General features: G+C 41.0%; 1 long non-coding RNA gene across 1 annotated transcript; it reads right to left on the reverse strand.

The window, feature by feature from the left end:
* Window positions 1–4,888: 4,888 nt before the first annotated feature.
* LOC115731040 lies at window positions 4,889–13,414 on the reverse strand. Its single transcript, XR_004014210.1, has 3 exons — window positions 13,403–13,414; window positions 12,255–12,263; window positions 4,889–5,201 (listed from the first exon to the last, which is right to left on the reverse strand). It is a non-coding gene; the product is annotated as an uncharacterized LOC115731040 (long non-coding RNA).
* Window positions 13,415–16,113: the final 2,699 nt, after the last annotated feature.

Below are 16,113 nucleotides of genomic sequence, written 5' to 3' on the forward strand. Positions count from 1 at the left end.
GAGATTTTCTGTTTGTCACTAGCTTTGTGGTTAGCCATCTTTCGGAGCTTAGAAGTGAGTGCACAATCGAAACCACTAAGCTGACTTAATTTTGTCATCTTCCTCTGCTTGACTTGATAAAAAGGCTTGTTTTTTTCCTTGTCACTCAAGGGATGAGTTGGTCTTTGTCTTTCAAAAGAACATTGTCTGGAAATTGGAGATTTGGCTTTGTCCATAAGTAAACAAAGCATGATGTGCTTTTTGAAGTGATTGGTGAAGTTGATGGCCTGTGTTCACTCTGCAAAATCTTCCTGCCTTTTTCCTTGTTAAATCCCACGACTGATTTGTACATCAGCACTCATATAAGAAGTTGGGAGATCTCTGGTGGGCATCTATATTGGGTGCTTCTCTAGGCATCGAATGCTCCTAACTAGTTGTTTGAAATGATTGACATTTGGTTCCTTCATTTAGAGTTCTGACTTTTAGAGAGTGGATGCTGCGCCGAGTTTAAGTAGCTTTGAGGATGTACCGAGATTGATGTTTTTGTTGAAGCTAATCCTCATGGTTAAAATCTAAGTGGCCATTTTTCATGCAGAGTTTCCAGGAACTCGAAATCATCAAATTTGCTGCTCCAGGCAAACCATTCTTCGCAAATTGGTTTTCCATCTGATATAACCGCGGTTTCATTGGGTGGTAAATTATCTTCCAGTGGGAGGGGTGTAGTTGCAGCAAAAGCTGCAGCGATACCTGACGGAGGTGAAACTTTGTCTTATCCTAGTGATTTTGCTGTGAGCGAGACTCTGATTGGTGCGGAATCAGTTGGCATTCAATTGCAGCCTGATGGAGTAGTGTTTGGAGCGCTTGCAGCTGATACTGCACCTATAAGCACTTCTTTCCCCATTGAAGATGATGAATTTGACTTGGACCAACCCACGACAGGCTTTGCATCTGTTCCAGAAGCAATTAAGGACATCCGCCAAGGAAAGGTTGGTATGCTTTTTGTATCACATCGTCGAGTGCATTTTAATTGTTCATCCATAAATGTCTATGTCATGGTTGGAACTGAATTCCAGATTGTAGTGGCGGTAGACGATGAGGACAGGGAGAATGAGGGTGATCTTATAATGGCAGCAGAAATGGCAACACCTGAGGCTATGGTATTTATTGTGAAGCATGGCGCTGGGATTGTTTGTGTGAGCATGAAAGAGGAAGATTTGGAGCGCTTGCAACTTCCTTTGATGGTGAATCAGAGGCAGAATGAAGAGAAGCTTCGGACTGCATTCACTGTGACTGTGGTATGTGCTTTTATTACACCATATCCTTTTTCAATACATGAGGTTTTTCTCAAAACTTAGAGTTGAGTTTTTGATTGGAAATTAACAGATGGGGATAATTTGAACTTTTTGTTTTTCATCAAAGTGTATTTATTGTTATTCTGTTTTGCTTTCTCAGAGGTTCATGTACTTAAGAAACGGCCCTCTGGAGAGCAAGACACTTCGAATTGTTTCTTGTCCGCAGTCCGTAGAGATCTTGATTTTTGAAGTATTCTTGGAAATGAATGTTAGAAAGAAATGAAGCAAAATGTGGTAAGAAGAGATCCTGAGATGATAGTACTCGTGCAGAATTTGGTCTGGTTAACTTGTGTTAATTATCATACCTTTTGTGTTCTTACTCATAGATCATTTGCTGATAAAAAATCGAACCCCGCAGACTGTGCCACGCTGTTTTCTTAAGGGGCACATCGATGGAAGCATGCGAGCCGCGACTCTTAAATGTTCGGATGGCTCATGACCACTGAAGCTCCTGCACTACACACAACGTGGCTCGGGAACTTCTCTAAAGAAAGGAGATGTCCGCATGTTCAAGCTTTTTAGAATTGATGCTATTGAACTCAAAGTCTCCCTTTTCGGAAGGAATGTTAAGAATTAGGCGTAAACTTTGGTATGCCTACAAAAAAATTTATGGTCTGCTATGTTTTGTTTAGTGAATCAGATCAAAGAAAGCAAACCTTTCTGCTTCAAGTGATCGAATGGTGATAAAATTTCCTGAGGTTTTTTAGAGACTAGTGAAAATTAGTCGTGGAAATTGCATTTTCCAAAATTCCGATCTCTCTGCATGCTTGCTGTCTTTATTCGACAAAGTATAAATCGAACTCGTCCACAGCATGGGATCGATAAAATAAAAGGTCATAAGCAATCCTTATCTCATACCAATATGTAGAGTTGATCAAGAATGTAACGTAGATTTGAGAATATTTCTTAAAGTAATTTCTTTTACCCTTGAGGTGGTCTTAGGAAAGGAAAGAAAGAATGGTCCTGCACCTACTCTGTTGTCTAGAAAAGTTCGATGATGGAGTGATTCTTTATACTAATTGGATCTCATCTCCTTAAGATGATAATTTCATGCTATGCTCTAGTCCTCAGCTGCCTCTGGTTGTCCTACAAACTCTATACAATCTCCGAAACAATCACTCAAATTCATTCTGGCTGCTCGAGAATATGCATGGGGTAGAGTACTATTCGCGGGTTCATCACGATACATATTCGGGAAAACAAACAAGTTGCGACCTCTTAAAGATTTAGAAAGATCGTGGCCGGTGAAGATAAGGAGCTATCCAAACGAGCATGTGGCGCTCTCCTCTACCAGTGGGCGAGCATTTGCCGCCGTTGATGGAGACAATGTAGTAGTGTTCAAAGTCTCAATTTCCGGAGCTCAAGTTTGAATCTAAATCCTTCTTAAAAAAATGACTACTTGACTTAAATTTAGATCTACAGTCATTTACAAATAAGGCAATTTTTCTAATTCCCTATCTACATTACTCTGCTAAATATTAGAATCTGATGGACAATTCAGAGCATGGTCGTACTAATATGACGAAAAGAGTGATCTCGAATAATCAGCCTACTAATTTGTCATGAGCTAGACTTGATATTCTCGATGGGCCAAACTCATCTTAAGAAGGTAGGGACACAACAATGCTTTTAGGCCCATCAATATAGGTAGATCGAGGTTCAATATGAGCATTTAATACACCAACGACAAAAAAGTTTATACGCATTTTGTTGCTTAATAGTAGGAAATTATAGAATGATTTCTTGTAACCCCAAATAGGATTAGCGAGTTATTTAGTCCTTCGAATTCATTAACCGATGTCTTTAACCATTATATGTAACCATCTGTAAATAGTTACAAAAACCCTACATTTCTTGTAAACTTCTCTCAATCAATTAAAGAACTCAACGTCTTTTTATAATTTTATTTATCTTTACTTTGCTACGATTTATCTTTCCTTGCATTTACATGGCTAGCCACGATTGCGTCTAATCTCCGTATCTTTAAGTTTCTTGTCATTTACGTTCCTGCCCCCTTTACGACCTATGTCGATTCATACCGATTCATCCATATTCTCGAAGGATCTAATAGAAGGAATTGAACAAGTTATTGGAATCTCAGAGTGTTGAGTAAGCTAGCCCACTTAGTCCCCATCGAAGTCAACTAGTTATTCTTGGTCTAATTTCGATCAACTCCCACGTCGTCCCACTTTTGATGCCTTCGATTCCCCATGCGTTCTTCTTAACGAGCTTTCTGTCTATCAATGACTTTTCTTCGTCGTAATGATGAGCTAATCTGGTTGTTGCCACTCGTATTACTGAGCATGAACAGCTTCCCAGAGGTAGTTGTCCCGCAATCCCAGGAACGAATGTCTTCTTTAGATTGTTACACAACTTGTGCTCCGGGGATGACGTCTTGTCTCCCAAGAGATGATGAACAGAACCGGCGAAGTTTTGCACCGGAGACACCTCATTTCTTCAAGATCATACTCTCTCACACACTTCGCTTTGTAAGTTCTTTTCCCTAAGCGTTCTTTCGGATGTACCAAGGCTTGGAAGGCTGACGCGTTCTACGCGCTAGCCTTTTCTTTCGAGTCGGTTCGTGTTAAAACAGATCCAGCACCGCTTGTTTATGAGAAACTAGGGTATTCCGACAATGTTTATGAGAAACTATGGCAAGTATCTTCCCGAAACGGTGCGTTTGAGGGTTCCGAACGGTGGAAGTTGGAGTGTGGAATTGGAAAAATGGGATGATATGGATTGGTTATCAAAGGGATGGAAGGAATTTGCGGAGCATTTCTCAATTTGTGAGGGCCACTTCCTAGTCTTCAAGTACGTCGGGGACTTGGATTTTCACGTGCTCATATTTGACAAAAGCGCAACGGAGATACATTATTCGCTAATGAATGCTAATTACGGCAAGAAATCGAACCTCGACACCGTCGAATTTGCCCTGCCTAAAATGGGAGATGTTAATGATCACTGTAATCTCGGACTAGGTTCCAAATCGAAAGGCTTCCAAACCGATCAAGAACGGAAGCTTTTAGCACACGATTAAAAAGGTGTGTGAATCTTAGCCCATTAGTAATGCATGTGCTTTGCCTCGTTTTTTTCTTACGTTCTCTGCCTGACTGATTCAAATCGGATGGAAACTTGAAAACATAAGGTGTGCCCTTCCATGCTGGCTTCTTGTACCTTCACTTCTAAACGTTCGCGGGTAACTACGGCTCTCAAAGAAGCCAACAAATATGAGCTGCAGTATCCTTCCTTCACAGTAGTTGTCCGGTCAAATAATCTAAAGCATGATGCGGTAAGAAAAGATCCCGAGATAACAGTTCTTACTTGCAAAATTTGTACAGGAATGAAATTTATTACCTCCTTGTAAGGGACCATCGTATTCCTATGTGATTCGGGTTTTCCTACGAGATTATAAAAATATGGTCTGGTTAACATTTCTTGGGTCAGTCATCAATCATCATACGTTTTATGTTCTTACTTAAAGAACATTTGTTGATAAAAAACCAACTCTGCGGACTGCTCCAGGCGGTTTTTTGAAGGGACGCATCAATTTAGACGGATCATGGCCAGTGAAGCTCCTGTACTACCCACAGCATGGCTCGGGAAAGCTCTCTGCTGGTTGGGCCACATTTCAGAGAGGAACTTCTGTAAAGAAAGGAGATATCTGTCTGTTCGAGCTTGTTAGAAATGATGATATTGAACTCAAAGTCTCCATTTTCAGAAAGAATGTCGACACTCAGGCGTAAACTTTGGTATGCCTGCAGAAAAATCTCTGCTTCACTATGTTTTGTCTAGTTAATCAGATCGAAGAAAGCGAATCTTTCTGCTGCAAGTAATGGAATGGTGATGTATTTCCTGATGTTTTTCTGGAGACTAGTGAAGCTGCGTCTTCTAAAATTCCTGGTACACGTGTCTTGATCCGACATAGTGTGAATCGAACTCATACGTAGCGTGGAGAGTTGATCTAACAGAGATTTTCAGTATATTCCTTCAAGTAGTATCTGTCACCGTTGAGGTGGTCACAGAAAAGGAAAGAGAGAATGTCCTGCGCCAAGCCAACTCTGTTTCCATGAAATATGCAAAAGACTCTAGATTAAGTATAAATTAGGTTCCTAATGTTTTCTAGTTAAAGTATAAATAGCCTTCCAAAAATGACTACTTGGTACTTTCCCGGGACATAATTGACTCATGCAAAGGAACGGTATTTTCATAGGGATCACAATAAGCAAGTTCATCTAGAAAATATTCTCTTCAAGCGGCTCTGATCGCTATTATAGTGAAAGAATGGACGGTATACTCAAATGTGAATGTGGATCAAGATCGCTTTTGGGCAATCTTTCTCCAGCATATATTAGAATTTGATGGACGATACAGAGCAATTCGCTACTAACATGAAGTAAAAGATATGTGCAAAATCAGGAGATAGGGCTTCGCTTTTGAGGGGACGAGAGGCTGCGAACCAAGTCCAAATTGAAGATTGGTAGGCCGATACAGTTTCGCTTTGGGGCTTCGTCTGTGGACAAAGCCCCTGAAATCCGAAGCTTTCGGGCACTGCTTCCGTAATATATGGGGAAATTACCATGAGATGAGGCTTCCTGGCTATTGAGCTATCGGTTGTTATTACTGTCTTGCTTCGTCCATCATTCCTCAAACATCGCAGACGAAAGCATACAGAGTGTACTTCTGGGAATTATGGATAGAATGGAACTTTCATTAACTGTTAACTCTAGTTTCACCATGTGTGCGACACGTTGCCTTGCAAAATAGGCAAAGTGTTTCATACTTTGGATTCTCGTTTTGACAATGGTGCTGATCCATCAAATGAGCGGCGGTACTCGGGGTCGCATTTCTTGCAGCGTTTTGGATAGCAATCCGCGCAGCGACAATGACATGTGAAATGCCGGTAAAAGCTGAAAAATTATAGCCATGATGTGATCTCGCAACAAAATTATAGCTATATAGAGGTTGATGACCCAGAAGGAGAATTTGAAGCAGAAGATTGCAATTACAAATTCAACAGCAATGGACTAACTTAGTGAGGGGTGATATGTACTGTCACGCCCCGACTCTCGAGCTCGCGACATCCCTACTTTACTCGCCTCAGGTCATGAATGATAGCGTCCCGGGTAAGCCATCGACCTACGAAATTACGGCGCATGCGAAACGTGCAATTCTCCCGGACAAATAAAACAGCGGGATAGCATAGCAGGAAATACATACCAAGGAAAATAGTCAAAAGTAACATCCACAGTTACAAGACGGTAGATGAGTCTTAATCCTCTTGAGCTACAGAAATATATACAACCCCATACTTCGGGGCAGCTCACTAAGACCTCAAATGTTACCGGGTCAATAAGGTTAACTTCTCATCTACTCCAAAAGACTACCCTCATAACTTGGCCTCGGTACCCGCAAAGCTCCATCACTTGGGACCCGAAAGTGGTTCCCACAACGGGGTGAGATATAAATCTCGGTGAATCAAGCCTAAGCTCGGTTAACGAGGATTATAAAAATCACGATATAGACATATATCCAGCCGTCATATCACATGGCAATAATCACCCACATGCATACTTACCAGCCTTGAGCCACACATAATGCAATGCTTGACTCCACTCAATAGCCACATCGGACAACTAACCGAACACGCATCACACTCACAAGTATGCACTGGACACCACACACGTCCAATTATTAACGATGATCGCGCTCTTGGCGCCACGGTGATGAGGATCCACGCGACCGGCGTGATCGACTCTCACAACTAATGCGATCCCGCATTCTTCCGGCAGGACCGGGCTACGTTCCTTTTCCCTCTCGGCAACGGCTACTACAAGCGGTGTATCCGGTGCACCCTGCACGGCACGGCAAGTAGGCATCCCTATACGGGGCTTCGGTCCATCACAAGCTGCGACCGGCATCCGATAATCCCTTAAAACCGTACGTACCATACGGGGCATGAATTATCGTGCTTCTGGCAAGTCGTGTGGTTCCATAAAAATGGTACGGTGTGTACTACGTGTACAAGACGAACTTGCCAGGAAAACCCATCATCGTTCCTTCATATGACCATACAGCACACTCGACACATCAATCAATTTATTCTCTTTGATTTAGGCCGGATGCTCACACAAACGTGCTCAAAGACTCGGCCCCAAGGCCATTTTCATGCTAAAATATGTCTTTGACCTTGCACACGGTCATATGCATATGCGCACGCCAATTCACTCAACGAGCATCCAGGATACTCAAATCAACATTTCAACGCGGCGATCCGCCCAAACAAAGTCATCAATTCAACACGAATAAACCAATTCGATTAGGCCACATAAAGGCTCAATTTCGTGCCGTAGTCATTAATTAGCCGGTTTGATTTAAAATTGCCAATCGATCGCTCGTCCTTAACCTATCGCTCGCTCGCGATCAAATCACAACATACGGTCAAGTTCGCCTATCATCAATTAGCCACAGACAATTCTAATTTAATCGATTATGGCCATTTACCCTAAACCGGGTTTCTAACTAATCCGACCATAATCAAATCTACCTAAATGTCATACCGACTAACTAACTAATTCTAGGCGCAATTAGCGCCCTAACCAAGGATTAGGGTCAACTCACAGTTTTAACTAGCTCGGGCGATCTCAACTTGAGCGGCGGTGACACGAACTCGGCCCCGCCCGCGACGATTATTGGCGATCCTTGAAAATTCCTCGGCACGAACTTTGAGACCGGTGCCGAAAATCACTATTCACGCGGAAAAACACTGTTCACGCCGGAAATACTGTTCACCGGCGGCACTGTTCACGGCCGAAAAACAGTGACGAGTTCGGCGGTGAAATTGCTGCAAACGGTGGCGGCTCACCGATTGGAGGTCCGGCGAGCGACGGAAGCTGAAAAACAGAACCGACAGAGATAAAAACAGGGGAAACCGGGCTGAATTTGGAGGAAAAACGATCTCGCGGGCTGAGGCGAGGCTAGGGAAGGCTGGGGGACTCACCTACAGGTCGAGGACGACCTTCAGGACCAGGTGGGGGCGGCGGACGGTGGCCGGAGGTGGCCGAACAGCAACGGTGCAGAAACCGGTGCAGAAAACAGAGAAAAACTGCAGAACAGGGGAGGTCCGATCGGGGCTCAAATCGGGCTCTACGGGCGGCGGCCGACTTCCGGCGACTTCGTGGGACAACTAGAGGTGGAGGAGGATGGTTTTGGGTGGTCGGCGGCCAGTGGGTACGACCGAATCGCGGCGGAGGACGGCGAACAGCAAATCGACGCAAAACAGGGCAAGAGGACTGAGCGGGCTGTTCCGGGGCTGTTCGCGACTTCCGGGGCGGCGCGCGGCGGTGGGATGGTGTCTGGAAGTCGAGGGGAAGATGGTGTGGTGGTGGGTGGTGGTCGGAAGGGGCTCGGGACGGCCGGAGCAACTCGGGCACTCCTCGGACGCAAAACAGAGCAGTCCGGCGCCGGGGCTGTTCTGGGCTTTCCAGCGGGTCTGCGGCGGCCGGAGGTGGAGGCGGTGAGGTGGCGGAGGAGGTTGGTGGTCGGAGGAAGTGGCTGGAGGTGGTGGTGGCGCAAAACAGCCAAGGGAGGAGGAGTTGCACACGGTGGGGGGCTGTTCTCGCGCAAAACAGAGGAGGGAGAGAGAGCAACGGGAGAGAGAGAGAAGAGGGAGGAGAGAGAGGTCACGTGGGCTGCTGAAGATTTGACCAAATTTGACTGAAAGTGGGGCCCACACATCTCATCCAAATAATGATTTTTGTCTCACATGAATAATATCCAAGGACGGTTTCGTAATTTGACAAATCGGGACTAATCGGATTTTTGGCTCAACCGATTGAGAGTAAAATTTGGATTTCTACGGGCTAGGGTCGGTCCGGGAAAAAGGCTTAGGCGCGACGATTAAAATCCTAAGTCGCGGTGACCACGATTTCGAGGTCCAATCGAAATCGAACAACATTTCGGGACTCGTCCAAAAATCATCACTTATGTCCTTGTGATCCAAAAATTTGCACCGACTAAAATTCAATTTCTTCTTTTTATTGAATTCGGACAAATTTACATAGTCCAAATTTCCCGGGCGTCACATGTACAAATTTGTGCAAGTAGGGAATGATGTTGGAATTTCATTGCTGGTGTTGTACATGGCGAGGTAACAAGTCCTTATCGTTGGAGGAAGCTCGTCAATTTCAGAGACACCCCCATCTGCAACATTTCCATAACGAGCATGACATTAGTGTTGATTTTATGTAAGTATAAGCGAGAAATCTCGAGGAAATTTGGATAATATCGCGCACTAACCTCTCTATGAATATCGTCAATAGCTAAAGTTCTTCCCATTAGCCGAAAACGTCATCAACTTCATCCATCATGCATGGTGCTCATCTCTCCGAAAGCTCCACATTGCGGTTCATAGACTATTAAAGCATTCAATAAGTAATGCTCCATCGGTTTATCTCGACAAAACTCTATCTTGCTCAACCCTAAATCCACCCACCACCTAAAAGAGATTGAAGAACATATTAGAATTCAAATTACTAAGCTTTTTATTGGTTGATCGCTCAAACGACGAGCTTGGTACATATAGTATTAAAACGTTAGCTTTTTTTTTTTTGGGGGGGGTCCAAACGTTAGTTCAATTTCTTGAACTGAAGTCCGAAAAAGGTATCAAAAGAAAGTCATCCATGTAAATTATGGGTCATTAGCAAATACGAAGTAATAAAAGATAATGGGAATGGACCTGTTAGGCTCGGGAAGGCCCTTTGAGCCCACCAAATCTTCATGTACAAGGCCCAATCTTGAGAGAATAACGGATCATTGAAAAGAATATTAACAAGACAGTAATTCGCTTCGCTTGACATAGTCATGTTGAAAAGATTCGGATTTAACAAGTTTCCTGAAAAATTAAGCTCTCTTTGAATCTTAAATTACATGTCTTTATAAATTTATAATAGCTTATGTCCTCAAATTATTCTCAACATTTGCAGCACCTCTCACAATACCAGGCTTCGCTCCCTGTTTCACCCGTTTCACCCATGACAAGCATCCGTGAGAACAGTAAGTTGCTCATTTACCAGAATCTTTTAGGCAATGTGAAAAGAAATTGAAACACCCATTAGATGGTCCTGCAGTAACCTCAGCTTTTTGTGACGATCCTCGAGCGTACATCCGATCATTTCGAGGGGCAACGCGCCTTGCTTGATAGCATTTGATCCTTTGGCACAGCCGACCCATACTTCAACTTCAAATGTTCCTCTTAACGTCTTTGCAGAAAATGTAGGATGCAATATAAACATCGGTCGCTAATCTTTGGCAATCCATTTCGTCGTGGCTCAACACGGTAACAATAGACATCCTCTCCCTGTGGAGGTAGCCACCACAAACTGTCTGGGAGCATCCCTTTGACACTTAGCCTCCGTAGTCTCCGCAAGTCTGGGCCATTTGATGCCATACCCACTGTAAATTGCATACTTCTTTTTTACCTGTCTATTTAAAATTGAGATGGAGATTCAAAGTCTCATTCCTCTTTCAAAATCAAGGTTCTCTCGATCGGAAACGGAAACGAAATCGAGCTCCATCGTTCACATTCATTGCCTAAGGTCCTTCCCATTTTGCTGGACTCATCTGTACATTAGCCTAGAGATAGCAGCTTTGAGAAGACGTGCGGCCAAAAAAGGTCAATCGACTGTCAACGTGATTTTTTTTTTTTTTGGTAGGGACAAGTTGCAATAACGTAATTCATTGTTTTATCGAGTGAAATTCAGCCAATCGGCTGTTAACGTGGGAGAGTGGATGTAAACTTGATTTAAGCTAAACTACTATAACCGTCGTGTGCAATTTCTGTATCTCTAAAGTCTTTACTTTGAAGATGAAGACTTAACTGAGCTTCTCTCTCCTGGAGATTGTACTTTTGAGTTTGAGACTGACTGCTTGGTCTTAGTGGAAGCTATCTCCACTCCCCACCAGCACACGTGGGAAGCCCATGTGCCAATCCTTAAGTGCAAAGATATCTTGATGAATTACCCAAATGCCCAAGTGTCCTATTGCCCTAGAGAATCAAACTCCGTTGCTGACTGGGTGGCTAAAAATCATAGGAAAAATACCTTACCTTTAAACTGGGTTTCCTCCCCTCCCTTTGCATTGTGGGAGCTATTATGTACTGATGCCCATCCCTCGGGCCTTCCTTCTTGAGTTATTTCAATGAAAAGTTCTTGTTTGGACCAAAAAAAAAAAAAAAAAATCTTTACTTTGCACTTGACAGAAAATTGCATATTTACCTCCGAAATCACATATTGAATATTATTCAGATTCTGAATCTATATTTTGTTTGTCTTGATTTTTTTATTCCGCGATTTGAAGTTAAATTTATTCAGAGGTAATATTCTAGAAACAACACCTTATCCCTTTCCTATGTCAATTTTGGGCATCTCCACCTTCCGCAAATGCATTTCACTTGAACTTGTGCTTAAGGTGATCCACAGATGGCAAGGAGTATGGGCATGATTCCATGCCATTACGGTTGGAAGGAGGGAGGGGTCAGGCTTCAAAAGAGCTTTTGGACCTGACATTCAGATTCAAAATGGGCCAAGGCTTCGCAGCAGAAGGTCTTATTGAAAAACCACATTAATCCGTGTCACGATGACTTGAAATACTTGGACAAATTTTTTAGTCGGGTCGCATATCGATCTGGTTAACAAAATTCCATGATTTTATCTTAAAAAAGTATCCATATTTCCTCAATTTGGAAGAATGCTGTTATAGAACGAGAACGTGGGAATATTAAGTTTGGATGTTTTTGTTTAATCTAACCATTGTGGTTGGTAAAAAAAAAAAAACAATTTCAAATGCTCGTTACAAACTGAGGTTGTTTTTTGTTTTTTGTTTTTTGTTTTTTGTTTTTTGTTTTTCATTTTGATTTAAAGGGATTACTGGAAGGGCCTTTGATCAACAAATCTGTGAAAATTTCAAAGACAAAACATGAGAAGTCAAGCCTTGAACTCACCTCATGTTTGTTTATTACACGACCATTATATTGAGTGTTTCCTTAAACTTCTAATATAGAATTGTATGTTAGTCTGAAATGTAAAGTCAATTAAGAGAGAAGTTTCCCACTGATTGTGGCATTAGAAGAAGAAAATCAAAGATTATGTAATTTATGACATGAATGAAATCTCTAGATGATAAATAGGAACACTTACAGGCTAAGCAGTCGAATCAAAGGGCAAGGCCTGGAAAAAAGCACACAAGTGATCAGAAAAATTTGGACTTGATAAAACTTGTTCCTTACGCAACTCAAAGCACAAAGTTGTTCTACACTTTCGTTTTCTATGACATCCGTATTAAAGTTATTCCATCCAAGAAAGCAGCCACGCATTCTTACCAGAATCCCATGATTGAACCATTCATGCGAAAGTGTCGTCCACATGTATTCTTTCGTCTGATAGAGCTCTGTCTGTCACGGGAGAAAAAAGCTATGCACGTTGCCTCATAGACTAGACATAAGTCCGTCTTTAATAAAGCTGCTTCATAAAAAATAAAAAGCTAAAGAGACGAAAGCGTTGATAGTTACTTTTATAAAATTTCGTCCAACGCTCGGATAGTGTCTCTTGAGTCCCTGCAATTTCTCCTGGAGCCGAAGGCGGAGATGCTCTTTGCCTTCCATTTGCAAGAGAGCTGTTAGTTTTAGGGACAAACCAAAATGGGTGGCAATTTTCGGTTGGATGACTGTTATGGTTTTAAATTGGAGTTTCTCTTTCAATTTATTGATAGGGTTCTGATTGTTGGAAAGCAGATAGAGATCATAAAGAATATAGAATTTAAAGAGTTTCGACAATATGCCTACATCCTCAGTCAATCACCTCACCCTTTCTCTCTCTCTTTTTTGTTTTCTACTTTTATTTCATCATATATGTATAGACCCATATATATACCATCAGATGAACTTCTTCTACAAGTCAATCCTCTACAAATTAGGAAAAAAAGAATCTTCTACAATCAGGAGGAAAAATAAAATCCCCTACCAATTATGGGATTCCTGCTCACGCCCAAACTTATATGGGGGAAAGCTAGTAGATGACGTCGTTTAGGGATTTGATGCTGACTGGACACATGGGCGAGTCACGTCGGCTTAAGGATTTAATTGAAAAGAGCCACGTCGAAATTTCCAACGACCAACATAGAGGTGGCACTTTATTATTATTATTTTTTTTAAGTTGGCACTTAAGTGATCTATAAGAAATTTTTGGCACTAAATTAAGCGTCATATGTAACTTTTGGAACTTTCTGTGTCCTTTTGCGGTGTATTGTTCTCTTGAAGTTTAATTGTCAAGGCAGGAATCTAAGCCGCTTCATTGGTTTGACCATTAAAACTACCCCAAAATATGTTTTTTTAACCTGGGGCTCTTGTTATTTCGCAAAAAATGATAGGCTCGAAAAACATTTTTTAAAATATGATTATTTATATGGCTTAAAATAATTAGCTAATTGCAAATACTTTTATTGTCGAAGACAATTTATATATGAATATTTTTGCGAAAGATAAAATATATATTTTATTCATTCATTTTTATAAGCGATATGAGTGATCATCTTTAGGAAAATATTTGTCAAATCATTCATTTTTCATAAAACAAAAGCAGCCTAAATGAATATATATATATATATATATATATATTATAATCTTTTTTTCTTTTCTTTCGATTAATCTTTATTTGGTTGGATTGATTGATTTTTGTTGATATTGTTATGATAAAATGAAAAGAGAACTAAAAATAACATGTTTTTGCCATTAGCGAATGTCTTTACAACATATGAAAGTTTTACCATATATGAGTCATTTAACCTTATAATATTACATTTACCAAGTACAAGTAGCATATACTTAGCGTACACGCAATCTTATCAATATATTAGAAATGGATTGGTATGGACTGCTTTTTAACGACAAACATCTAATTTTATGTTTAGATCAGTTGATGATGAATGCCCCTCTTAAAATATAGAAAAAGTACTTGAGGATGTACTAACATTCAACTATATCCGAGGCCAATATGATGAATACCCATCATATACTACTATTGCTTTAACATTATACTTATTGAGCATCTCTCTCATACAATTAGTGAACATCCGTAGCACGATAATTTTTACGTTGGCATTATCATTTCTTAGGAAGTGTTACGAAATGTAGACTAAACTTGCTCGTTACTAAAAAAATATCATGCTTGCTTAACTCTAGGATTGGTGCAGTTGGTTGGGGCATCGTGAAATTTTCAGCTGAAAACTAGGGAATCCTCCGTTTAAATCCCTCAAGTTGCGTGCAAGCTATTTTGGGTTAAAGCCACCTATACAGGCTAAGGCCCGAGCTTAGCTGGTTTGGCAAGATATTTCACTGGCTTAGCCTCCACACCCGTAGCCCTAGATTGTAGTGAAAACAATTGCCTACTCTAGGAGAATGCTTAACTTCGAGTGTGTTTGTTTCACGAAATATAAAAAATTTGAAATTTTTTTCCAAAAAATAAATGCTTGTATCTTTTAGAAAAATTAGTCAACGGAAAATATTTTTATTATTGATAACATTTTATGCCTAATTATTTTTACGGTGATGTAAACATTTTGCATTCATTCATTTTTATGAGTGATATCAATGTTTATTTTTTGAAAAACACACCCTTCATATGGTAATTTTTTTTTCTAGTATGTGCACTTATTCTCCATATATTAGGTAGTTGCTATGCAAAAGGTCCTCATCAACATTATTACAAAACGCCCCTGATGACTTTGATTATTTTGCTTACAAAAACCTGCGAAAGTTCGGATTATGAGACATGAAAAGTCAAGACATGTTGTCGCCTAACGGTCAACGCTAATTGGATATTAGTGCACGACCACTTCCCAATGGAGGAAAGGAAGGAGACTTAGACATTGGTCCACGCTGGTGGCTTGATAGATGCGACCGACAACAAGATATGGATAGCAATAATGAAGTCGATTTCTTCGATGATGGTGGGGATATCACCGTTACGGGTACCGAAATAGGTACTGATGATTGAGATAAATTGAGGTTATCAAATGTAAAAGAACTACATGAGCTTTGATTTTTCTATTCCCAAGAATATATGTAGGCGCCTAATGATAATTCATTAAGTTCAAGCCCCTTTTCTCTCCCCTTTTTCTCCCCCCAAATTTGATTATAATGTACAACTGAATTATAATTTATATTTGATAATTTATTATTTCATAATTTCATAATTTATTTTTTTTATTTTGTAATTCATAAATTTAAAATTAAATTTAAAAATGGGCTGAACCGGAACAAGCCCTTGAACCGACCCGAAACCGCCGGTTCGGAACCGGAACCAGAACCGGAACCGCCCCTTAAGGTTTCGGTTCCGGTTCAAAGGTGGCCACGAACCGGAACCGGCGGTTCCGAACTGTGGCCACCACCACTAGTTGATAATACTTGTTCATTGCGCAACTCAAAGCACAAAGTTATCCTATACTATCGTTTTCTATGACATCCTTATTAAAGTTATTCTTTCCAAGAAAGCAGCCATACATTCTTACGAGAAACCCATGATTGAACCATTCATGCAAAAATATCGTCCACATGTATTCTTTCGTCGGATAGAGCTCTGTCACTGGAGAAAAAAGCTATGCACGTTGCCTAATAGAATAGACATTAGATAATGGGGTGTCTCATCTATCTCCCTCTTGAGTCCGTCTTTAATAAAGCTGCTTTATAAAAAAAAATTAAAAAGCTAAAGAGACGAAAGCGTTGATAGTTCGT

This window comes from Rhodamnia argentea, chromosome 5, assembly GCF_020921035.1.
Source record: "Rhodamnia argentea isolate NSW1041297 chromosome 5, ASM2092103v1, whole genome shotgun sequence".
NCBI classification, from domain to species: Eukaryota; Viridiplantae; Streptophyta; class Magnoliopsida; order Myrtales; family Myrtaceae; genus Rhodamnia; species Rhodamnia argentea.